The sequence below is a fragment of the Bombina bombina genome, chromosome 12 (assembly GCF_027579735.1).
Source record: "Bombina bombina isolate aBomBom1 chromosome 12, aBomBom1.pri, whole genome shotgun sequence".
In the NCBI taxonomy this organism is placed as follows: domain Eukaryota; kingdom Metazoa; phylum Chordata; class Amphibia; order Anura; family Bombinatoridae; genus Bombina; species Bombina bombina.
In genome coordinates this window covers 14,846,778-14,874,267 of record NC_069510.1, presented here as the reverse complement: position 1 = coordinate 14,874,267, position 27,490 = coordinate 14,846,778, and the positions used below count along the sequence as shown (strand labels likewise).

General features: G+C 40.0%; 1 protein-coding gene across 5 annotated transcripts in view; it reads right to left on the bottom strand.

Moving 5' to 3' along the window:
- Positions 1–27,490, bottom strand: part of LOC128642867 (uncharacterized) — a 263,770-nt gene that overhangs the window by 85,180 nt on the left and 151,100 nt on the right. The window contains exon 1 of one of the 5 annotated variants that reach the window (XM_053695726.1): positions 14,751–14,803. The exons of 3 other annotated variants lie outside the window; for them this stretch is intronic. The gene's annotated coding sequence lies outside the window, so the exon portion shown is untranslated. Of the gene's footprint in view, positions 1–14,675; positions 14,804–27,490 lie in introns of those variants that run through there. One more of the 5 variants, XM_053695729.1, reaches the window with a different exon arrangement.

Below are 27,490 nucleotides of genomic sequence, written 5' to 3'. Positions count from 1 at the left end.
TGTATGTGCAGTCGAGTTATATTCTAGGGACTAGAATTTGACTGAGAAAATACTGTTAACACTGAAATAATACTTAAGCCTTCTCTGCAGTGGTAGCGACTGGTAGCAGGCTTAGTGATAGCTTTGCATGACATTGCAAAATGTTGTTTTTTAATAAAACGTTTACTGGCATGTTATTCGTTTTTTGTGAGGTACTTTGGTGATAAATCGCTTTGGGCATGATTTTTTCCACATGGCTAACATATTTTTCTGCATGGAAACCGTTATATCAGGGCTCCCACTGTTGTGATTGGAGTGGGAGGGCCCTTGTTTTAGCGCCTTGTTGCGCAGTTAAAATTATTGCACAGTCTTTCTGCTTCTTCCTCCTTGATCCAGGACGTCTCTAGAGAGCTCAGGGGTCTGCAAATTTCATTTGTGAGGGAGGTAATCAGTCACAGCAGATCTGTGACAGTGTGCTGACTGTGATTAAAAGCGTTAAATCTTAATTGATATCTGTTTTATCCGTTTTGGGTATCGAGGGGTTAATCATCCTTTTGCTAATGGGTGCAATCCTCTGCTAATAATACACTTCTTGTTAAGAATTGTTTAATTATATCTGTATTTTTGAAGCGCTGCAGCGTTTTTTATATTGCTTGTAAAACTTATTGAAAGTGATTTCCAAGCTTGTTAGTTTCATTGCTAAGTCTGTTTTTAAACATGTCTGATTCAGAGGAAACTGTTTGTTCATCATGTTCAAAAGCCAATGTGGAGCCCAATAGAACGATGTGTACCAATTGTATTGATATTGCTTTGAATAAAAGTCAACCTGTACCGATAAAGAAGCTATCACCAGACAACGAGGGGGAAGTTATGCCGCCTAACTCTCCTCACGTGTCAGTACCTGCGTCTCCCGCTCGGGAGATGCGTAGGATTGAGACACCTAGTACATCTAGGCCCTTACAAATCACTTTACATGATATGGCTAATGTTATGAAAGAAGTATTATATAATATGCCCGAATTAAGGGGCAAACGCGATAGCTCTGGGTTAAGGACAGAGCGCGCTGATGACACGAGAGCCATGTCTGATGCTGCGTCACAATTTGCAGAACATGAGGACGGTGAGCTTCATTCTGTCGGTGACGGTTCTGATCCGGGGAGACCGGATTCAGAAATTTCAAATTTTAAATTTAAGCTTGAGAACCTCCGTGTGTTACTAGGGGAGGTATTAGCGGCTCTGAATGATTGCGACACGGTGGCAATTCCAGAGAAATTGTGTAGGTTGGATAGATACTATGAGGTACCGGTGTGTACTGACGTTTTTCCTATACCAAAAAGACTTACAGAAATTATTAGTAAGGAGTGGGATAGACCCGGTGTGCCTTTTTCCCCTCCCCCGATATTTAGAAAAATGTTCCCTATAGACGCCACCACACAAGACTTATGGCAGACGGTCCCTAAGGTGGAGGGAGCAGTTTCTACGTTAGCCAAGCGTACCACTATCCCGGTGGAGGATAGCTGTGCTTTCTCAGATCCAATGGATAAAAAATTAGAGGGTTATCTTAAGAAGATGTTTGTTCAACAGGGTTTTATATTGCAGCCTCTTGCATGCATTGCGCCTGTCACGGCTGCAGCGGCATTCTGGTTTGAGTCTCTGGAAGAGGTGATTCGCACAGAGCCGTTGGATGAGGCCTTGAACAAAGTTAGAACCCTTAAGCAAGCTAATGCGTTTGTTTCAGATGCCGTAGTACATCTAACCAAACTTACGGCTAAAAATTCCGGATTCGCCATACAGGCGCGCAGAGCGCTCTGGCTTAAATCCTGGTCAGCGGATGTAACTTCCAAGTCTAAACTACTTAACATTCCTTTCAAAGGGCAGACCTTATTCGGGCCCGGCTTGAAGGAAATTATTGCTGACATTACGGAAGGTAAGGGCCACGCCCTTCCTCAGGACAGGGCCAAACCAAAGGCCAAACAGTCTAATTTTCGTGCCTTTCGTAACTTCAAGGCAGGAGCAGCATCGACTTCCTCCGCTCCAAAACAGGATGGAACTACTGCTCATTACAGACAAGGTTGGAAAGGCAACCAGTCATGGAACAAGGGCAAGCAGGCCAGAAAGCCTACTCCCGCCCCTAAGACAGCATGAAGTCAGGGCCCCCTATCCAGAGACGGATTTAGTGGGGGGCAGACTTTCTCTCTTTGCCCAGGCTTGGGCAAGAGATGTGCAGGATCCCTGGACGTTAAAGATTATATCTCAGGGATACCTTCTAAATTTCAAATCCTCTCCTCCACAAGGGAGGTTCCATCTTTGAGGTTATCGACAAACCTAGTAAAGAGAGAGGCATTTCTACAATGTGTACAAGACCTCTTAATCATGGGGGTGATCCACTCAGTTCCGCGATCGGAACAGGGACAAGGATTTTACTCAAATCTATTTGTGGTTCCCAAAAAAGAGGGAACCTTCAGACCAATCTTGGACTTAAAGATCTTAAACAAATTCCTAAGGGTACCATCGTTCAAGGTGGAAACCATTCGAACCATCCTACCCATGATCCAAGAGGGTCAATATATGACCACAGTGGACTTAAAGGATGCTTACCTTCATATACCGATTCACAAAGATCATTATCGGTACCTGAGGTTTGCCTTTCTAGACAGGCATTACCAGTTTGTGGCTCTTCCCTTCGGGTTAGCCACGGCACCGAGAATTTTTACGAAGGTTCTGGGCTCACTTCTGGCGGTACTAAGACCACGAGGCATAGCGGTGGCTCCGTACCTAGACGACATTCTGATACAAGCGTCAAGTTTTCAGGATGCAAAGTCTCATACAGAGATAGTTCTAGCATTTCTGAGGTCGCATGGGTGGAAAGTGAACGTGGAAAAGAGTTCTCTGTTACCACTCACATGGGTTCCTTTTCTAGGGACTCTTATAGATTCTGTAGAGATGAAGATTTACCTGACGGAGTCCAGGTTATCAAAGATTCTCAATGCTTGCCGTGTCCTTCATTCCATTCCAAGCCCATCAGTAGCTCAGTGCATGGAGGTAATCGGCTTAATGGTCGCGGCAATGGACATAGTGCCATTTGCGCGCCTGCATCTCAGACCGCTGCAACTATGCATGCTCAGTCAATGGAACGGGGATTACTCAGATCTGTCCCCTTTGCTAAATCTGGACCAGGAGACCAGAGATTCGCTTCTCTGGTGGTTGTCACCGGTTCATCTGTCCAAAGGAATGACCTTTCGCAGGCCAGATTGGACGATTGTAACAACGGATGCCAGCCTTCTAGGCTGGGGAGCAGTCTGGAATTCCCTGAAGGCTCAGGGATCGTGGACTCAGGAGGAGAAACTCCTCCCAATAAACATTCTAGAATTAAGAGCAATATTCAATTCTCTTCTAACTTGGCCTCAGTTAGCAAAGCTGAGGTTCATCAGATTTCAGTTGGACAATATCACGACTGTGGCTTACATCAATCATCAAGGGGGAACCAGGAGTTCCCTAGCGATGTTAGAAGTCTCGAAGATAATTCGCTGGGCAGAGTCTCACTCTTGCCACCTGTCAGCGATTCACATCCCAGGCGTAGAGAACTGGGAGGCGGATTTCCTAAGTCGCCAGACTTTTCATCCGGGAGAGTGGGAACTTCACCCGGAGGTATTTGCTCAACTTATTCGTCGTTGGGGCAAACCGGATCTGGATCTCATGGCATCTCGCCAGAACGCGAAGCTTCCTTGTTACGGATCCAGGTCCAGGGACCCGGGAGCGGTGCTGGTAGATGCATTAGCAGCCCCTTGGGTTTTCAACATAGCTTATGTGTTTCCACCATTTCCGTTGCTACCTCGGCTGATTGCCAGGATCAAACAGGAGAGGGCATCGGTAATTCTGATAGAGCCTGCATGGCCACGCAGGACCTGGTATGCAGACCTAGTGGACATGTCGTCCTGTCCACCATGGTCTCTTCAAAACGTGGTTTAGAAAGGAGCGCCAAATCTTGGCGAGGTCTGGTGCGGTATAGGTGTGGAAATATGGTATTCTGTCTGAGAAATTGTATAGTGCTATAGCTCAGCTACAATTATGGTAGTTGTGCTGTATAGATGTGTAGGTTTTGATATCTAGATATAAGATCTAAGAGTGGCACAGTTGATACATAAAAGCATTTAATACATATTAAACATATAAAACAAGGGTGTCGTTTAAAATATATTTTAACAGAACGGCAAGAAATAATGTGTAAAAACACATAAACACATAAATATCTATAAAAACACGCGTGTTTTGCTTTTTAGCTGTATGTATAATGTCTCATAAAATTCGTCTCATATATAGTTGTGTTGGCATAAATCTGAAAATAATAAACAATAAAAAATAATAAAAAACAATGAAAAGTAAATAATGTCCAATAATCCCTTCTCAAAGTTAAGAGATATATAAAAAAAAAAAAAAAAAAAAGGTTAAGTAGTGTCCAAAAATCCCTTCTCAAAGTTAAGAGATATAAATAGATTTTCACATGTGTATCCAAAAAATAAACTGTCCAAATTTAAGTGTTGTCCAAAAACGTGGTATAAATGAATAGTGCAAATCCAGCAGATTCAAAAGTTCTATTAAAAAAGCTTTGCAAAAAACATTTCAAAGAGACATTTAAAAAACATCAAAATGAAGGTAGAAAAAAAGGTCTATCAAAATATGGTGACAAAGAATAATCCGTGAAGTCAATCCAAAATAGTGATAAAAATAAGTCCAAAAAAGATGTAAAATATCCAAAAGATAAAAAACAAAAAATAAATGATTAGTATGTGCACAAACTAGTGAGAGTGATCCCAAAAAGGGGGCTTATGTGGAGGGGTTATGTTTCCATGTAGAAAAATTATTTGCTGTATAAAAATAAAAAATAAAAAATAAAAATAAGCAAAAATACAAAAATATAAATAAAAATAAAAATAATCCTAGGGAATCTTCAAACCCTGAAAATAAAAGATAATAACAATAGTGTAATACTGTATTATAATTCAACAATCAAGGAATAAATAGCTCACCATAGCTCTGTCAACGCGTTTCGGCCCTCAAGAGAGGCCTTTATCAAGACTATAGTATGGTGTGGGTGAGCTGAAGACTTTATACCTTTCTCTAACCAATCAAATTGCATTGAAATTGCGCCAAATTTTTGCGCCAAAATTTTGCGCCAAAATTTCGCGCCAAAAATGTGGTACCGGAAGTGTTGATAAAGTCTTGATAAAGGCCTCTCTTGAGGGCCGAAACGCGTTGACAGAGCTATGGTGAGCTATTTATTCCTTGATTGTTGAATTATAATACAGTATTACACTATTGTTATTATCTTTTATTTTCAGGGTTTGAAGATTCCCTAGGATTATTTTTATTTATATTTTTGTATTTTTGCTTATTTTTATTTTTTATTTTTTATTTTTATACAGCAAATAATTTTTCTACATGGAAACATAACCCCTCCACATAAGCCCCCTTTTTGGGATCACTCTCACTAGTTTGTGCACATACTAATCATTTATTTTTTGTTTTTTATCTTTTGGATATTTTACATCTTTTTTGGACTTATTTTTATCACTATTTTGGATTGACTTCACGGATTATTCTTTGTCACCATATTTTGATAGACCTTTTTTTCTACCTTCATTTTGATGTTTTTTAAATGTCTCTTTGAAATGTTTTTTGCAAAGCTTTTTTAATAGAACTTTTGAATCTGCTGGATTTGCACTATTCATTTATACCACGTTTTTGGACAACACTTAAATTTGGACAGTTTATTTTTTGGATACACATGTGAAAATCTATTTATATCTCTTAACTTTGAGAAGGGATTTTTGGACACTACTTAACCTTTTTTTTTTTTTTTTTTTTTTTTTTAATATATCTCTTAACTTTGAGAAGGGATTATTGGACATTATTTACTTTTCATTGTTTTTTATTATTTTTTATTGTTTATTATTTTCAGATTTATGCCAACACAACTATATATGAGACGAATTTTATGAGACATTATACATACAGCTAAAAAGCAAAACACGCGTGTTTTTATAGATATTTATGTGTTTATGTGTTTTTACACATTATTTCTTGCCGTTCTGTTAAAATATATTTTAAACGACACCCTTGTTTTATATGTTTAATATGTATTAAATGCTTTTATGTATCAACTGTGCCACTCTTAGATCTTATATCTAGATATCAAAACCTACACATCTATACAGCACAACTACCATAATTGTAGCTGAGCTATAGCACTATACAATTTCTCAGACAGAATACCATATTTCCACACCTATACCGCACCAGACCTCGCCAAGATTTGGCGCTCCTTTCTAAACCACGTTTTGACACATATTTTCTAAAAGTGGGCACCTGGGGACCCACTATAGACAGGAGCTATAGGTCCACACTTTCAGCGCTGTAAGAAAACATTGAATCTATCACCATGGTCTCTTCCTCTGAGGCAGGACCTTCTAATTCAGGGTCCTTTCAACCATCCAAACCTAATTTCTCTGAGGCTGACTGCCTGGAAATTGAACGCTTGATTCTATCAAAGCGTGGGTTTTCGGATTCGGTTATTGATACATTAATACAGGCTCGGAAACCTGTGACAAGAAAAATTTACCATAAGATATGGCGTAAATATTTATATTGGTGCGAATCCAAGAGTTACTCATGGAGTAAGGTTAGGATTCCTAGGATATTAGCTTTTCTACAAGAGGGTTTAGAAAAGGGTTTATCCGCTAGTTCGCTAAAGGGACAGATTTCAGCTCTGTCTATTCTTTTACACAAACGTCTGGCAGAGCATCCAGACGTCCAGGCCTTTTGTCAGGCTTTGGCTAGAATTAAGCCTGTGTTTAAAGCTGTTGCTCCTCCGTGGAGCTTAAACTTGGTTCTTAAAGTTCTTCAGGGTGTTCCGTTTGAACCCCTTCATTCCATTGATATTAAGCTTTTATCTTGGAAAGTTTTGTTTTTGATGGCTATTTCCTCGGCTCGAAGAATCTCTGAGTTATCTGCCTTACATTGTGATTCTCCTTATCTGATCTTTCATTCAGATAAGGTAGTTCTGCGTACTAAACCTGGGTTTTTACCTAAGGTTGTTTCTAACAGGAATATCAATCAAGAGATTGTTGTTCCATCATTATGTCCTAATCCTTCTTCAAAGAAGGAACGTCTTTTGCATAATCTAGACGTGGTCCGTGCTCTGAAGTTCTACTTACAGGCAACTAAAGATTTTAGACAAAATTCTTCTCTGTTTGTCGTTTACTCTGGACAGAGGAGAGGTCAAAAGGCTTCGGCTACCTCTCTCTCTTTTTGGCTTCGTAGCATAATACGTTTAGCCTATGAGACTGCTGGACAGCAGCCTCCTGAAAGAATTACAGCTCATTCCACTAGACCTGTGGCTTCCACCTGGGCCTTTAAGAATGAGGCCTCTGTTGAACAGATTTGCAAGGCTGCAACTTGGTCTTCACTTCATACTTTTTCCAAATTTTACAAATTTGACACTTTCGCTTCTTCGGAGGCTGGTTTTGGGAGAAAGGTTCTACAGGCAGTGGTTCCTTCTGTTTAATGTTCCTGCCTTGTCCCTCCCATCATCCGTGTACTTAGCTTTGGTATTGGTATCCCATAAGTAATGGATGACCCGTGGACTTAACACACTTAACAAGAGAAAACATAATTTATGCTTACCTGATAAATTTATTTCTCTTGTAGTGTGTTCAGTCCACGGCCCGCCCTGTCTTTTTCAGGCAGGTTCTAAATTTTAAAATTATAACTCCAGTCACCACTGCACCTTATAGTTTCTCCTTTCTCGTCTTGTCAACTTCCTGTTGGGAAGGAGAATATATCCCATAAGTAATGGATGACCCGTGGACTGAACACACTACAAGAGAAATACATTTATCAGGTAAGCATAAATTATGTTTTTGTGATAAATTAGACAGGTGCATAAATTTGGGCACCCTTGTCATTTTGTTGATTTGAATACCTGTAACTACCTAGCACTGATTAATTGGAACATACAATTTGTTTGGTGAGCCCATTAAGCCTTGAACTTCATAGACAGGTGCATCCAATCATGAGAAAAGGTATTTAAGGTGGCCAATTGCAAGTTGTTGTTCTCTTTGACTCTCCTCTGAAGAGTGGCAACATGGGGGCCTTAAAACAACTCTCAAATGACCTGAAAACAAAGATTGTTTAACTTTATGGTTTAGGGAAAGGCTACAAAAAGCTATCACATAGATTTAAGCTCTCAATGTCCACTGTGAGGAACATATTGAGGAAATGGAAGACCACAGGCACAGTTCTTGTTAAGGCCAGAAGTGGCAGGCCAAGTAAAATATCGGAGAGGCAAAGGATGGTGAGAACAGTCAAAAACAGCCCACAGACCACCTCTAAAGACCTACAACATCATCTTGCTGCAGATGGTGTCACTGTGCATCGTTCAACAATTCAGCGCACTTTGCACAAGGAGAAGCTGTGTGGGAGAGTGATGCGGAAGAAGCCTTTTCTGCACGCACGCCACAAACAGAGACGCTTGAGGTATGCAAACGCACATTTGGACAAGCCAGCTTCATTTTGGAAGAAGGTGCTGTGGACCGATGAAACAAAGATTGAGTTATTTGGTCAAGGGGCATTATGCATGGCGGCCAAAGAACACAACGTTCCAAGACAAACTCTTGCTACCCACAGTAAAATTTGGTGGATGTTCTATCATGCTGTGGGGCTGTGTGGCCAGTGTCGGTACTGGGAATCTTGTTAAAGTTGAAGGTCGCATGGATTCCACACAATATCAGCAGACACTTGAGAATAATTTTGAGGAATCAGTTACAAAGTTGAAGTTACGCCGGAGCTGGATATTTCAACAAGACAACGACCCAAAACACTGCTCAAAATCTACTCTGGCATTTATGCAGAGGAACAAGTACAATGTTCTGGAATGGCCATCCCAGTCCCCAGACCTGAATATCATTGAAAATCTGTGGGGGGATTTGAAGTGGACTGTCCATGCTCGGCAACCATCAAACCTAACTGAAATGGAGATGTTGTGCAAGGAGGAATGGTTGCATGACGTGCAATGGCTTAATCTACACAAAGAGGTTTCATCATCCACATAGAAACAAAATATATACCATTAGGCATTTGTTGACCTGTACCACTACACATGTGATATATTTACTGGTATACCCGTGTTCCATGTTTTATGTGGGAAAGATGAAGGGCACCCTCCGGGAACGGATGGCCAATCATTACTCAAGGGCTCCTCAAATCAACTGGTGGCACGGCACTGTGCTGAGAGGAATCACACAGTGTTTTTGATCAGATATACCCTAATTGATCATGTACCAAAATTGGACAGGGTTGGTGACCAGGATAAACTCCTACTGACCAAAGAGGAACAATGGATCTATTGTTTAAGCACCATTTACCCTGGGGGTCTGAACTCTGTACTGGATTTCAAAGGGTTTTTATAGTCTGTTACATAACTGGGGTGCAGATAGTTAGGGTGGTGCCATATGATGTGTGTCAACAACATCCATGGGTGCTGTTGGCTCACTTGATTCCATCATAGGAGGAACCAGGTCCAGTAGAGGGTATCTGCTGGCAGGTGACTCATTAGTGCCCACAATACCTAGTGTTTGTAGTCACACACACACACATATATACAGTGTATGTATATATATATATATATATATATATATATATATATATATAGTGTATATATATATATATATATATATATATATATATCATAGACTATGGAAGAAGATAAAGGAGCATCTTAATAAATGTTCCTTTAAATAAATATAGGGAATCAAGCACTCTTTTAAACAATAAAAATGTGAATATTTATTATGGTCTCATGATAAAGACACATATTGTAAGGTCAAATGTAGGATATATAATTGCCTCTATTCATAGTGGATATACCAACATCAAAATGTACATTAGACACAATTCAAACATAATGCACATTGCTAGGATGTAATGCTAAAGTCATGTGACTGACCTAATACGCTCTTCCTATGGGCACATAAGTCCTATGCCCAATAACATCTTATATAATACCTTATATTGTGCATCGCTGTCACTACACCCCAGTTGCATAGGGATCTAAGTGAAGTGTGACATAATATAGGTATACCTAGCATATATCACCATATCAATGTTAATAAGGATACATGCAGATACATATATACAGATAAATCAAATTGAAGTGTAAAATACAATATTTTCCCATGTGTAGGAACGTTCTTGATACTCCATATAGTGCAAAAGGCAGTCTCTACACAAACGGGTCTATAGTTGTATGACCCTCCACTTGGCGGTTTTGTTATAGATCTGAAATATATTGCTCCAAAGTTACGATCAACATATAGAGTATCTATGGTATCTGTAGTGTTTTGCAACAACTTATCTGTTTAGGAAGTATCAGTCCCAGCAACAATCCAGTCCGGAACAATTTCTTAAGCCAGTAATACAAACTGCAACAACTGAGGCCTTTGAATAGAGCGCCCGAATCCTGTGGCGTCTACAAACAGTGAACCTCTTTGTGTAGGTTGCGTCACGTGATTGCGTTATCCAATGCCTACGTACGTTTCACCCCTAATGTCAATTGATAGACGGGGCTTCCTCAGGGCTATGGAATTGCACTCCTACACCAGAGTTTTAAACCAATTTAACTCCGCCCACCAAACATAATTTACATTAAAATAGAAACATTTATACAAGCCTAACAAGCAATGTTCTAAACTTTGTGACAATAGAATCTAGATGGCGTACACTATGTCAAATTAAAAAATAGAAAATAGTAAATAGAAGTTACATTGAATCATTCTCAAATTGTAACTACTACAGAAAGCTCACACCGAAGCGGCTTAAATAGAAGCAAGGGCAGGACGTATGGAAAACACCCAACCTAAAATACACCTCAAGTTGCTATCTTATCAAGGATACTGATATAACAAGAGGAGTATGAAACCTTATTTACTCAAGGACATTCAAATACTGAATAAACTGACCACCAAATAATTTTTTGGCAGAAAGTTATGGGTACATAAATAATATATCCAAAGAATAAAATGCTATAATTTATACTATAAAACTAGCGATGTCTAATTTTTCATTTAATCCTAGTGAGGATAAGGTATTGAGAATGTATATCCACTTGCAATCCTTTTGGAGGAGACATTTGTCATTGTCCCCTCCTCTACCATGCAAGAGGCCCTTATCAATACCTGTGAATTTAAGACATTCCGGATTGCTATTATGTATTATTTGATAATGTCTAGCTATACTGCTTGTTTGAATTTCTCCTTTAATGTCATCTCTATGTTCTTTCATACAGTCTTTGAAGATTTTTTTGGTTTTGCCAACATAGAATCTGGGGCACGAGCACTCAAGTAAATACACGACACCCTCCGTGTTACAATTAAAGAAATGTTGTATGTGAAATTCTTTATCACAATTTGCAGAAAATATTTTTGTTCTTTTCATGTATTCACATGTCACACATTTGCCACAAGAATAATTACAATTGGGTATATGTTTTTTAATCCAGTCTTGATTAGATGGAGTTGGAACAAATTGGCTGTTGACAAGTCTATCTCTTATATTCATGGCTCGTTTTGCTGTTAGATTAGGTAACCTCCCTACCTCTAAGGCTATATTTGCATCACTGGTTAAGACAGACCAGTGTTTTTGTAAGATAATTCGGATTGTGTTCCAATGACAGTTGTAACCAGTGATTAGTCTAATCACCGATTTCTTATCCTCTTTTTTGTTAAACAACAATTCATCCCTATTTCATTTTCTTGCTAAGGCTCTCGCTTTATTTGTACTTCTCTTAGAATACCCTCTCTCTATAAATCTTTCATGCATTCGTTGTGCATGAACATTATATTTTTCTTTGGAGGAAGAATTGCGACGTAAGCGAAAAAATTGTCCTTTGGGAATCCCTTTTAGCATATAGGAAGGATGATGGCTCGAAGCCATCAATAAACTATTAGTGGCAGTTTTCTTTCTAAAATTTTCCATCACCAAAGTGTCATTTTCATTACATATTTTAATATCCAAGAAGTCAATTTCAGTTACGCTGTATTGCATTGTAAGACGTATGTTGAAATTATTACACTTTAGTTCGTCAACAAAAGTATGCAAAGTCTCAAGACCCCCTTCCCAAATCAGGAGGATGTCGTCCACATAGTGCAGCCAAATATTAGCATACTGATTGAAAAGACTATTTTGGTAGACAATATCCATTTGCCCTTTTCCTAGATGGAGGCATTCATACGTGGGGGCACACGTAGCCCCCATCGCTGTGCCTCTTAACTGTTTGAAAATATATATATATATATACACACACACACACACACATATATATATATATATATATATATATATATATATATATATATATATATATACACACACACACATATATATATATATATATATATATACACACACACATATATATATATATATATACACACACACATATATATATATATATATATATATATATATATCAGTGATGTGCAGTCACTAGAGGCAGGTGAGGCAGTGCTTCACCTCTTATATGGGCAAAAATATATTTTTTTTATTGGCTTTAAAAAAAAAAATTGTAAATTTTTTCCCCCAGCATTTTTTTTTCTCACAGCTATATGTTGTGCAATGAAGAGGCACAATCAGGTCTGCCCACCATTACACAACATGCTGCGCCATCTACTGGATGCAAGTGGTTAAGATCATTGCATGGCTCATTAACTGCTTATTTGAGGCAGTCCTATTTGGGCTGAACCAATCCAGTGAGAGGCATTAGTAAGTGGAACATAGGGTTGGGGCTGGATGTTAAATCATATAAAACAAAACAAAAACGCAAAAAAACAACTTTCATATATTTTGTTGCTGTCCTGTGAACCTGCTAGCTTTGCTAAAGTGAAAAAGAGAGTTCTGTTCTTCCCCTCTAAGTGCAGTGGAATGTGCCACTGTCACTTCCTGAATCCTTACAGAGCAGGAGAGAGGCACAGAGAGCAGTGTTTCACCCACATCTTATTAAAGTAAGATTTTACTGAAAGATTCTGTTAGTTAAAATGATAATTTAATGAATGTGGTTTAGTGTTTTTTTTAGTCTTTTACAGCAGGGTCGTTTTTGTATTCTGTTTACTCAAACTTTACACCCACTAACTTAGCAGCTTGCCTCTGTACTTCACACTAAATTATAGACTAATTTTCTGAACTCTTTGTAGCTCTGCTGTTTTATTACTTTAAAATGCAGTGGTCCCCCCCCCCCCCCTTGTGTGTGTGTGTGTGTGTGTGTCTCTCTCTATCTATCCATCTCTCTCCTTATGTGTTGTTCTCCCTCATGGTCTCTTTCTCTCTCTGTCTCTCTTCCTCCCCCTCTGACTCTCATCCCTTATGTAATGAAAGAATCTATAAGCATAATTTGCAGCATTAAAGTAAAATGTATGTTTTAAACATATTTTAATGGGCATGGATTTCTAGATCTCATAATCAGAGCAAGCATTGTGTTATCTGGCAAGAGTTTCTGTTACAATCCTTTTAGACTAAAATCAGATGTTTACTAAGTTGACCAGTTTTCCAAGACACCATTTAAAGGGACATGAAACCCATATGCAAATTTAAATAACTTTCCAATTTACATCTAATATCTAATTTTCTTTATTCTTTTGATGTCCTTTGTTGAAAATCATATCTAAATATGCTCAGTAGCTGCTGATTGGTGGCTGCACATAGATACCTCATGTGATTGGCTCACCCATGTGCATTGCTATTTCTTCAACAAAGGATATCTAAAGAATGAAGGCGTATCCTAGCCACTGCCTCACCATCCTCTGACGTCACTGCACGTCACTGATATATATATATATATATATATATATATATATATATATATATATATATATATATATAAAGAGACAAAGTGCACTCCTAACTTCCAAAATCAGGCCTTGGGTGCAGCAGAGGTAATATCCAATGTTAGCAGAAGGAAGCGCACTCCAAAGGGCTTGTTTAAATATTCACTTTTATTCTGTGAACGTTTTCGTCCTTAAACAGCTCGTCCTCAGACAGGCAAAATATTCATATTTTGCCTGTCTGAGGACGAGCTGTTTAAGCTCGAAAACGTTCACAGAATAAAAGTGAATATTTAAACAAGCCCTTTGGAGTGCGCTTCCTTCTGCTAACATATATATATATATATATACACACACATATTTATACACAATTTATAAATACACACACACACATATATATATATATATATATACACACACACACACATATATATATATATATATATATATACACAGACACATATTTATACACAGTATATATATATATAAAAATAAATATATACACACACATATATATATATATATATATACACACGAGAAAGAGAGAGAAACAAAAAAACACTTCATAAGACAGTAAAGCTAGATACCCTAATATATTTCAAATATATTCCAAAGTCAAGGAAACTCAAGAGAGTCAGCTCTATGCACACACCTGTAACCTTCAGTACCTGCATATTAGTACAGAGCCCTAGAGTTTGTCTAGTTGCTGCGGTTACAGTTTAGCCTTCTGTGCAGGTCACATGAGGGTGGTATTGATTATACACAAGTACAATGTATTGAAATAATGCATATTCTCATCTCAGTGATCCTGTGCCAATTATTTACCTAAAGTTGTTTCTGTAGTGCACATCCCACTGCCCAGCTAAGTGATATACCATGAGGAAAAGCATATCTACATACCCAGATGTATCCAGCACTGAATTGCTGTGTGATTTCTTGCTAGTACCTAAATGCTACTGCAGACACACCCACAGCAAGCAGGTGAGTTCACATAGGTGACCCGCCTACAATAGCTCTAGGTGCATTTTTTTTTCTCTCTCTGCTTTTTAACCATTAACCCAACACTTTATTTTGGAAACCAGAAAGGAACAAGTTAAGACAAAACATTTAATATCCAAATGCATAAAAAAGCAGCTGACATGTATCTACCTAGTCATTTATCTAACAGATATGTCACAAAACGCTGTCTGAACGATTACTTCTTAGAAAGCTCAATTACGTATACATGAAGTGTCGCTGACAGACTATTTTACTTCCTAACAAGATAAGAGGTTTTGGTTCTCGTACTATTTTACTTTCTAACAAGATAAGAGGTTTTGGTTCTGGTACTATCTTGGTGCCTTCTGTGTTTTTTTTATATAGTAACTTCTGCAGCTAATTCTGATAACTTGGCACTCAGATGTGTAATAAAGTTATGGAACTCAGCATAGAGCCAAAAGAAGAACGGATTTATTTAGCACTAGGCGATAACCCTGCCCAGAGGGCAGTCTATGTTTAAAAAATACAAACCCCCAATCTAAAGTTGCAAAAATTAAAAAAAAAGTAAAATTACAGAAAAAAATAAACAAAGCTATTCCAAAAAAAAATTTAAACCTAAACTAATACCCCAATACAAATAAAAAATCCTCCCAAAATAAAATCACCCCCTAAGCTAATACTAAACTACCAATAGCCATTAAAGGGACAGTCTACACCAGAATTGTTATTGTTTTAAAAGATAGATAATCCCTTGTTTACCCATTCCCTAGTTTTGCATAACCAACACAGTTATATTTATATATTTTTTTACCTCTGTGATTATCTTGTATCTAAGCCTCTGCAGACTGCCCCTTTATTTGTTCTTTTGACAGACTTGCAGTTTAGCCAATCAGTGATGGCTCCCAAGTAACTTCACGTGCACAAGCACAGTGTTATCTATATGAAAAACATGAACTAACACCCTCTAGTGGTGAAAAACCTGTAAAAATGCATTCTTAAGAGGCGGCCTTCAAGGTCTAAGAAATTAGCATATGAACCTCCTAAGTTAAGCTTACAACTAAGAATACCAAGAGAACAAATAAAAATTGGTGATAAAAGTAAATTGGAAAATTGTTTAAAATTACATGCCCTATCTGAATCATGAAAGTTTTTTTTTTACTAGACTGTCCCTTTAAAGGGGACTTTTGTAGGGCATTGCCCTAAGTTAAACAACTTTCACCTCTAAAAAAATCCTAAGTCCCTCCTAACAGTAAAAAAACCCCACCCACCAAACCCCCCAAAATAAAAAAAAACCACTAAAAAAACTAAATGGGGCATTTGTATAGGTATTGACCTTAAAAGGGAATTTAGCTCTTGTACTGCCCTTAAAAGGGCAATCAGCTATTTTTCAAGCCCAAAAAACCCCTAATCTAAAAAGGGGCATTTGTATCGCTATTGCCCTTAAAAGGGCAATCAGCTCTTTTTCAAGCCCAAAAAAAAAACCCTAATCTAAAAAACAAAAACACCCCAAAAAAATAAAATAAAAAAGCCTAAAGCTAAGCCCCAAATAGGTACTCACTGTTCCTGAAGTCCGCGGGGAAGGTCTTCTTCCAGACACACACACAATCAATAGGAATGCAAGGTACCCCAAACTGATTGTCGTACCTTGCATTCACTCTTCAGTCTACAACGAACATCGGATGAAGAGGAACCTCCATGCCGCCGAGGATCCAGGCATCGGGAACACAGCTCGGCACCCCCGTGCCACCTTCACTCCGGATGAAGATAGAAGATGATGGATCCGTCTGGAAGAAGACCTTCTTCACCGGACTTCAGGAACAGTGAGTACCTATTTGGGGCTTAGGTTTAGGCTTTTTTATTTAAATTTTCGGGGTGGTTTGTTTTTTTAGATTAGGGTTTTAGGGTTTGAAAAAGAGCTAATTGCCCTTTTAAAGGCAATGCCCATACAAATGCCCCTTTGGGGCAATGGGTAGTTTAGTTTTTTTAGTGTTAGGTTTTTATTTTGGGGTTTTTTACTGTTAGGGGGGACTAAATATTTTTTAGAAGTAAAAGAGCTGTTTAACTTAGGGCAATGCCCTACAAAAGCCCTGTAAAAACAGTTTAGATTAGGGGGTGTTTTTATTTTGGGGGGCTTTTTATTTTCATAGGGATTATATATATGTATATGTTTTTGATAATTTTGTTTATTGATTTCTGTAATGTTAGACTTTTTTTATTTTTTGTAATTTAATGTTACTTTTTTTTTTTAATTGTAATTTAGTTGTAATTGGGGTTAATTTAGGCGGTGTTAGGTTAGGGGGCTTAGTAATTAAATTAGTTATTTGCGTTTTGGGGGGTTGGCGGTATAAGGGTTAATAGGTTAATTAGGTTTATTGTGATGTGGGGAGTTGGCAGTTTAGGGGTTAATATTTGAATTATGTTATTTGCGGTTAGGGGTTAATAACTTTATTATTTTGCAATGTGGGGGGTTGACTGTTTTTCTCCTACATTGGTGTATCCGGTCCACGGCTTCATCCTTACTTGTGGGATATTCTCAATCCCTACAGGAAGTGGCAAAGAGAACACAGAAGAGCTGTCCATATAGCTCCCCTCAGGCTCCGCCCCCCCAGTCATTCTCTTTGCCGCTCTAACTAGTAGCATCTCCACGGGGGTGGTAAAGAGTATGTGGTGTTTAGTTGTAGTTTTTTATTCTTCTATCAAGAGTTTGTTATTTTAAAATAGTGCCGGCTTGTACTATTTACTCTGCAGCAGAAAGTGATGAAGATTTCTGCCGAGAGGAATATGATTTTAGCACCAGTAACTAAAATCCATTGCTGTTCCCACGCAGGACTGTTGAAACCAGAGAACTTCAGTTGGGGGGGAACAGTTTGCAGGCTTAACTGCTTCAAGTATGATCAGTCATTTTTCTAACAAGACCTAGTAATGCTAGAAGACTGTCAGCAATCCCCTCTGGGATAGGTAAGCCATTTTTCTTAGACTCTGTATAAAATTATGGCTTATATTAAGGGCTCTATGCTGGTTGACACTATTGTGGGCTAAATCGATTGCTTTTTAGCATGTTTTCACTATAAATAAGGTGTTTTTTCAGACTTTAAAACACTTTTGGGGTTTTATTTTGCGCCTGGCACTTATTTGGACACCTATTCTAGTAAGAAAAGCCCCTCCACTCTGGAATGAAGAGGGAGGAGGCCTCATTTTCAGGCCTCAATTGCACAGTTGTTTTGCTTAGGCAGTTCATGCAGCTTCACGTGGGGAGTCCAGAGGCATCAGAAAAGACTATAGAGAGGCTTATTTCCTACTAAAATAATCCCTAAGGAAGGTAAAGGCCACAGTGGAAGCTGTGGCATAGTACTGTAGTGTTTTTAACAGGTTAATTGCTGTTATTAGCTCCGGTTTGGGCATTAAGAGGTTAATTGGTCTGAAAATTTGTGTGCAATCCTTTCAAAGCATTAAGACACTGTGGTGAAAAATTCATTAAAATGGGATGTTTATTTGATGGTTTTTTGATGTTTTAGTAATAAAGTGTGCACTTTTATTATTTAAAGACACAGTAATGTTTTTGTCAAAAATAATTTTTATTGCATTGAAGATCTGTTTAAGTCTGTCAAACATGTCTGACCCTTCAGATAACCTATGTTCTGTATGTTCAAAGGCCAAGGTGGTTCCCCCATTAAATTTATGTGTGAAGTGTGCCATAGCGTCCAAACAGCTTAAGGACCGTACAATCACGCTTAAAGATATAGCCCAAGATGATTCTTTATCTGAAGGTAGTGAGGATAGCTCACTATCCTCTCCTTCTGTGTCAACACCAGCTATGCCCGCGCAAGCGATGCCCAGTACATCTAGCGCGCCAATTGCTATTACTATGCAACAGTTAGCAGCAGTAATGGATAATTCTCTTGCAGCATTTTTATCCAAACTGCCAGCTTTTCCTAGGAAGCGTGATTGCTCAGTTTTAAATACAGAAAATGAGCAAGCAGACGCAGAGGATAATTTATCTGTAGTGCCCTCACATCAATCTGACGTGGCGGTGAGGGAGGGCCTGTCTGAGGGAGAAATTTCTGACACAGGAAAAGTTTCTCAGCAGGCAGAGCCTGATACCATAGCATTTAAATTTAAGCTTGAACACCTCCACGCTCTACTTAAGGAGGTCCTAGCTACTCTTGATGATTGTGACCCTTTGGTGGTCCCAGAAAAATTGTGTAAAATGGATAAATTCTTAGAGGTCCCAGTACACACTGATGCGTTTCTGATACCTAAGAGGGTGGCGGATATAGTGAATAAGGAGTGGGAGAAGCCAGGTGTACCTTTTGTTCCCCCTCCTATATTTAAGAAAATGTTCCCCATTGTTGACCCCAGAAGGGACGCGTGGCAGACGGTCCCTAAGGTAGAGGCGGCAGTTTCAACGCTAGCTAATCGCACAACTATACCAATAGAAGACAGTTGCGCTTTCAAAGATCCTATGGATAAAAAATTAGAAGGTTTACTTAAGAAAATTTTTGTTCAACAAGGTTTTCTTCTTCAACCAATTTCTTGCATTATTCCTGTAACCACTGCAGCTGCTTTTTGGTTTGAGGAATTAGAAAACTCGCTCCAGAAGGAGACTTCTTATGATGAAGTCATGGATAGAATTAATGCCCTGAAGTTGGCTAATTCTTTCATTACAGATGCCGCTTTTCAGTTAGCTAAATTAGCGGCGAAAAATTTTGGTTTCGCAATAGTGGCGCGTAGGGTGCTTTGGCTAAAATCGTGGTCGGCAGGTGTGTTGTCCAAAACAAAATTGCTTAATATTCCTTTCAAGGGTAAGACCCTATTCGGGCCAGAGTTGAAAGAAATTATTTCAAATATCACTGGGGGAAAGGGCCATGCCCTTCCACAGGATAGACCTTTCAAAGCTAAAAATAAGTCTAATTTTCGTTCCTTTCGCAATTTCAGGAACGGACCGGCTTCTACTTGCCACTAGGCAAGAGGGTAACGCACCCCAGCCCAAACCAGCATGGAAACCATTGCAAGGCTGGAACAAGGGTAAACAGGCCAAAAAGCCTGCTGCTGCTACCAAGACAGCATGAAGGGGTAGCCCCCGATCCGGGACCGGATCTAGTAGGGGGCAGACTTTCTCTCTTTGCTCAGGCCTGGGCAAGAGATGTTCCGGACCCCTGGGCACTAGAAATTGTCTCTCAGGGGTATCTTCTAGAATTCAAGGACCTTCCTTCAAGGGGAAGGTTCCACATGTCTCGCTTATCTTTAGACCAGATAAAGAGACAGGCAGATAAACCCAGTTCCAACAGCAGAACAAGGACTGGGATTTTACTCAAACCTGTTTGTAGTTCCCAAAAAGGAAGGAACTTTCAGGCCAATTCTGGATTTAAAGATCCTAAACAAATTCCTCAGAGTTCCATCATTCAAAATGGAAACCATTCGGACAATTTTACCAATGATCCAGGAGGGTCAATATAGGACTACCGTGGACTTTAAGGATGCGTACCTGCATATTCCTATCCACAAAGATCACCATCAGTTTCTGAGGTTCGCCTTTCTGGACAAGCATTACCAGTTCGTGGCTCTTCCCTTCGGATTGGCCACTACTCCCAGAATTTTCACAAAGGTGCTAGGGTCCCTTCTAGCGGTGCTAAGGTCAAGGGGCATTGCAGTAGCACCTTACCTAGACGACATTTTAATACAGGCGTCGTCCTTTCACAAAGCAAGGGCTCATACGGACATTGTTCTAGCCTTTCTTAGGTCTCACGGGTGGAAGGTGAACATAGAAAAAAGTTCTCTGTCCCCGTTCACAAGGGTTCCCTTCCTCGGAACAATAATAGACTCGGTAGAAATGAAAATCTTTCTGACAGAGGTCAGGAAATTAAAACTTTTGAACACTTGTCGAGTTCTTCAATCCATTCCTCACCCTCCATAGCTCAGTGCATGGAGGTAATAGGACTAATGGTTGCGGCAATGGACGTGGTTCCTTTTGCTCGAATTCATTTAAGACCATTGCAACTATGCATGCTCAAACAATGGAATGGGGATTATGCAGATTTGTCTCCCCAGATTCAGATGGACCAGCAAACCAGAGACTCACTCCTCTGGTGGTTGTCTCAGGATCACCTGTCTCAGGGAATGAGGTTCCGAAGACCGGAGTGGATCATTGTCACGACTGACGCCAGCCTCTTAGGCTGGGGCGCGGTCTGGAAGTCCCTGAAGGCTCAGGGTCTATGGTCTCGGGAAGAATCTCTTCTCCCGATAAACATTTTGGAATTGAGAGCGATATTCAATGCGCTCCAGGCATGGCCTCAACTAGCGGAGGCCAAATTCATCAGATTTCAGTCGGACAACATGACGACTGTAGCGTACATCAATCATCAGGGGGGAACAAAGAGTTCCCTGGTGATGAGGGAGGTATCCAAGATCATCAAATGGGCAGAAGATCACTCCTGCCATCTATCAGCAATTCACATCCCAGGAGTGGACAACTGGGAAGCGGATTATCTGAGTCGTCAGACTTTCCATCCGGGGGAGTGGGAACTCCACCCGGAGGTTTTTGCTCAGCTGACCCAGCTATGGGGCATTCCAGATCTGGATCTGATGGCGTCACGTCAGAACTCCAAAGTTACATGTTACGGGTCCAGGTATCCCAAGGCGACATTGGTAGATGCCTTAGTAGCGCCTTGGTCGTTCAATCTAGCTTATGTCTTTCCACCGTTTCCCCTTCTCCCCCGGCTAGTAGCCAGGATCAAACAGGAGAAGGCTTCGGTAATTCTGATAGCTCCTGCGTGGCCACGCAGGACTTGGTATGCAGACCTGGTGAATATGTCATCGGTTCCACCATGGAAGCTGCCTTTGAGGCAGGACCTTCTAATTCAAGGTCCAAATTGAACATCCAAACCTAGTTTCTCTGCAACTGACTGCTTGGAGATTGAACGCTTGATTCTAGCTAAGCGTGGGTTTTCGGAATCAGTTATAGATACTCTGATCCAGGCTAGAAAGCCTGTCACCAGGAAAATTTACCATAAGATATGGCGGAAATATCTTTGCTGGTGTCAGCCGCTCTGGAATCAATCCGAGATGTAACCCAACTGCTAGCGTGAATTGAAAGCACACGCTAGCACACTGAGAAATATCCAGGACGTGACCCACTCAGGAAGCAGATTAGAAGATAACAAAAATGAATATTGTTCCAGAATGCAGGAAAGCCACAAAGGATAAAACGTCCCTTTAAGTAGTACAAAGAACAAAAAGGAAATGCTCTTACTTTGAAGCTTCTGAAAAAGATCCTCTTTAGCAGGCTTGTAAAACAAAGGAAAAGTTCTCTTTTGCAGCTTGTAAAAGTATAATGTCCCTTTAAGCAGGTTTATAACAAACAGAAAGGCAAAGTTCTCTTTTGCAGCTTGTAAAAGTAAATGTCCCTTTTAAGCAGGTGTATAACAAACAGAAAGGCAAAGTTCTCTTTTGCAGCTTGTAAAAGTATAATGTCCCTTTAAGCAGGTTTATAACAAACAGAAAGGCAAAGTTCTCTTTTGCAGCTTGTAAAAGTAAATGTCCCTTTTAAGCAGGTGTATAACAAACAGAAAGGCAAAGTTCTCTTTTGCAGCTTGTAAAAGTAAATGTCCCTTTTAAGCAGGTGTATAACAAACAGAAAGGCAAAGTTCTCTTTTGCAGCTTGTAAAAGTAAAATGTCCCTTTAAGCAGGTCTTGTTTAACAAAGAATAGGTTTAAAGGTAAAGGCCAAAGCAAGGTCAGGCAGGCAGAAGTCGGCATCCAAATATCAGCAAAAGGTATAGGCAAAAGACAGGGTCAGGCAAGCAGAAGTCGGCATCCAAGTGTCAGCAAAAGGGTAATAGCTACAGGCAAGGTCAGGCAGGCAGAAGTCAATGTCCAAATATCAGCAAGTAGGGATTAGGCAAGAGGCTTGGTCAGGCAGGCAGAAGTCGGTACACAGAAGAATAAAACTGATATGGTACTCACAATCCAGGGAAACAAACAAACGGGCCCAGATTCAGATCTCCCGCCGAGATTTAAAGGGCAGGAGCGTAACCGTCATCAGAGGGGTGTGAGAGAAAGCGTCATGTTGCTAAGCAACATGACGTCAGAGACACAGAGGAGTTCCGGGAGCCGCGGCGACACGGCGATGAACGGAAGCGCTCATGACAGCACCCCCTCCTCAAGGGCCCCTCCGGGGGACAGGACCAGGTCTATCAGGATGAGTCTTGTGGAAGGTCTTGACCAATATTGGAGCATTTACTTGATGAGCAGGTTCCCAAGAACGTTCCGTGACTGGATAACCCTTCCAATGAATGAGATAATACAATTTCTTGCCCCGCAATTTGGAATCTAGAATATGGCTGATCTCAAACTCAGGATGTCCATGCACCAATAACGGTGGAGGTTTAGAAAAAGGCTTAGAATACCTGTTAATCATCACAGGTTTTAAAAGAGAAACATGGAATACCGGATGGACTTTGAGAGACTTGGGTAAAGCTACCCGATAAGCAGTGGAACATACCTGACCCAGTATTCGGAAAGGACCCACATATCGTGGTCCCAATTTGTTAGAAGGTTGTTTCAGGCGAAGAAATCGAGAGGAAATCCAAACTTTATCACCAGGGCGATATTTGGGAGCCTTTTTCCGTCGAAGATCCGAAAAGAACTTGTAACGTCTAGAAGTTACAGAAAGAATACGATGTATCTTCTGCCAATGTCGAGTTAATCTTCGGGCTGTAAGATCAGAAGCAGGATTCACTGTGGAGGAAGTATGCAAAGGGAACGTCCTAGGCTGATATCCGTAAGCTGCATGAAAAGGAGAAGTCTGAAGGGAGGAATTGTACCGGGCATTATGGGCCAATTCAGCCAAAGGAAGGTAAGAAGTCCAGTTAGAATGATAATGATCCACATAATGTCTAAGATATGTTTCAAGACACTGGTTTACTCTTTCAGTCTGACCATTCGATTGTGGGTGGTGAGAAGTAGAGAGAGATATAGTAGTACCAAAATGTTTACAAAGTGACCTCCAAAATCGAGAAACGAATTGTACCCCTCTATCTGAAACAATATCAAGAGGAAATCCATGGATTCTTACAATATGTAGAATAAAAAGTTCAGAGAGTCTTTTGGCAGATGGTAATCCTGGCAAGGGTACAAAATGAGCCGTCTTAGTGAACCTGTCGACCACCACCCAGATAGTATTGTTCCCAGTGGACAAGGGAAGATCGGTAATAAAGTCCATGGATACATGAGTCCAAGGCTGGTGAGGTATAGGCAATGGTTGGAGTAATCCTGAAGGAAGTTGGCGTGGAGTTTTGTTCATGGCACATTGTGTGCATACTGAGACGTAATCCTTCACATCTTGAGAGAGTGTAGGCCACCAGACATGTTGTTTGAGGTTTCGAGTGGTAATACTGATGCCAGGATGTCCAGAAAGGGGACTATCATGAGCCCAAAATAAAATCTTGGAACGAAGGCGTTCAGGAACAAAGAGTAAACCATTGGGAGGTTTACAGGACAAAGGAAGACGCTCTTGAGCGGACTGTAATTCTTGTAACCAAGAAGTTGTTAACTGGGCAATGACTTCATGAGGTTGGAGAATGGTACCAGACTCAGGAACTGGGGTATCTTGAAATTGTCTGGAAAGTGCGTCTGCTTTAATATTTTTTGAACCAGGTATGTAAGACAAATTATAGTGAAACCGAGAGAAGAATAAGGACCAGCGTGCTTGCCTGGAATTTAGTCGTTTGGCTGTTTGGAGATACAGAAGGTTCTTATGATCAGTAAGTATAGTAAATGGCAAAGAAGTACCTTCCAGCCAATGTCTCCATTCATCCAATGCCATCTTGATGGCAAGCAACTCTTTATTCCCTACGTCATAGTTAAATTCGGAAGGAGTGAATTTTTTAGAGAAAAAAGCAACAGGATGAATCCTTCCAGTCTCTGGTATTCGTTGAGACAGAACCGCTCCAGCAGCAACAGAGGAAGCATCCACCTCCAGAATAAATTGAAACTCAGGATTTGGATGACGAAGGATAGGAGCTGAGGAAAAAGCTTCTTTGAGAGATTCAAAAGCTTCTATAGCCTCAGACGGCCATACTTTACAGTTTTGTCCTTTTCTTGTGAGAGAAGTAAGAGGAGAAGTAATAGTAGCAAAATTCTTGATGAACTTTCTGTAATAATTGGCGAAGCCTAGGAAACGTTGTAAAGCCTTCAAAGAATCAGGTCTAGGCCAATCCAAAATGGCAGAAAGTTTAGTAGGGTCCATTTCGAATCCAGATGCCGATATTACATAACCCAGAAAGGGTATGATTTTTTGATGGAAAGAACATTTCTCCAGTTTAGCAAACAGATGGAATTCTCTTAGACGTTGAAGTACTTTCTTGACGTGGTGCACATGATCTTGGTGGTTCTGAGAAAAAATTAAGATGTCGTCCAGGTATATGATAACAAAAATATTCAAAAAATCACGAAAGATCTCATTTACAAAATGCTGGAAAACCGCCGGAGCATTGCATAGCCCAAAGGGCATGACCAAATATTCATAATGCCCAAATCGAGTGTTAAAGGCAGTCTTCCACTCATCTCCTTTGCGTATACGGATCAAGTTGTATGCACCACGTAGGTCGAGTTTGGTGAAAATGGTGGCTCCCTGAAGATAAGTAAAAAGTTCAGGAATAAGGGGCAGAGGATAACTGTTCTTGATGGTAATCTGATTCAATCCACGATAATCAATACAGGGTCTTAATCCGCCATCCTTTTTTCCCACAAAAAAGAAACCAGCCCCTACAGGGGAAGAGGAGGGTCGAATAAATCCTCTAGCCAGATTGTCTTTTATATATTCTTCCAGAGCCATGTTTTCTGGTTTAGAAAGTGGATATGTTTTGCCTCGAGGATAGGCAGCCCCAGGAAGGAGGTCAATGGGACAATCAAAAGGGCGATGAGGAGGAAGACGTTCCGCTTCTTTTTTGGAGAAGACATCCACAAAGTCATGGTAATGCATAGGTAAGGATTCCGGAGTTTCAACTGTGAGAGCAATAGTGAGTGGTAACTTAGTAATCTCTTGAAGACATTTAGTCTGGCATGTAGATCCCCAGGAAGTGAGTTCACCGAAAGTCCAAGAAAAAATGGGATTGTGAATCTGGAGCCAGGGTAATCCCAAGATAATGGGAAATTGCGGAGTGGGAATGACATCGAAACAAATTGTCTCAGAATGAAGTATTCCTACGGTGAGGATTAAGGGTTGAGTAGAAAACTGAATGTATCCAGAACCCAAAGGATCTCCACTGACCGTAGAGACTGAAATGGAATACTCCTTCTTTAGTAAGGGTATAGAATGAGTAGATAGAAATGTATCAACATCCAACAGTATAGGATCATTCTTTTCTAGCAAAGGTGACACCCAAGCCAAGGCTTTTCCTTTCATTAAGGAAATAAGAAACGTGATTCTAGAAGAGGCAGTAGCAAAGAGAGTAGGGCTATTTCGGAAATGAAGACGGCATTGATTCAAAAAGCCTCTACATTCTTCAGGATTCCCATCATATTTATCCGGAAGAGGAATCCTGGGACTTAGTTGTACCTGAGACTGATTGTTAGGAATCGGAGGAGGTAATGCCTCAATCGGATTTGGATTGGGATTAGGATTGGGAGGTGCGGTAGCAACCAAATTTTGTAATAGAGCAGTAATTTGATCAAGTTTAGTGTCCAGAGACTGCAAGTGAGTGGCATGAGAACCCAAGAGCTGTCCCTGGTGAGCCACGGCCATAGATAATTCAGTGGGGTCCATTTTTATGGCCCGTTTGTAATGTCAGCCGCTCTGGAATCAATCCGAGATGTAACCCAACTGCTAGCGTGAATTGAAAGCACACGCTAGCACACTGAGAAATATCCAGGACGTGACCCACTCAGGAAGCAGATTAGAAGATAACAAAAATGAATATTGTTCCAGAATGCAGGAAAGCCACAAAGGATAAAACGTCCCTTTAAGTAGTACAAAGAACAAAAAGGAAATGCTCTTACTTTGAAGCTTCTGAAAAAGATCCTCTTTAGCAGGCTTGTAAAACAAAGGAAAAGTTCTCTTTTGCAGCTTGTAAAAGTATAATGTCCCTTTAAGCAGGTTTATAACAAACAGAAAGGCAAAGTTCTCTTTTGCAGCTTGTAAAAGTAAATGTCCCTTTTAAGCAGGTGTATAACAAACAGAAAGGCAAAGTTCTCTTTTGCAGCTTGTAAAAGTATAATGTCCCTTTAAGCAGGTTTATAACAAACAGAAAGGCAAAGTTCTCTTTTGCAGCTTGTAAAAGTAAATGTCCCTTTTAAGCAGGTGTATAACAAACAGAAAGGCAAAGTTCTCTTTTGCAGCTTGTAAAAGTAAATGTCCCTTTTAAGCAGGTGTATAACAAACAGAAAGGCAAAGTTCTCTTTTGCAGCTTGTAAAAGTAAAATGTCCCTTTAAGCAGGTCTTGTTTAACAAAGAATAGGTTTAAAGGTAAAGGCCAAAGCAAGGTCAGGCAGGCAGAAGTCGGCATCCAAATATCAGCAAAAGGTATAGGCAAAAGACAGGGTCAGGCAAGCAGAAGTCGGCATCCAAGTGTCAGCAAAAGGGTAATAGCTACAGGCAAGGTCAGGCAGGCAGAAGTCAATGTCCAAATATCAGCAAGTAGGGATTAGGCAAGAGGCTTGGTCAG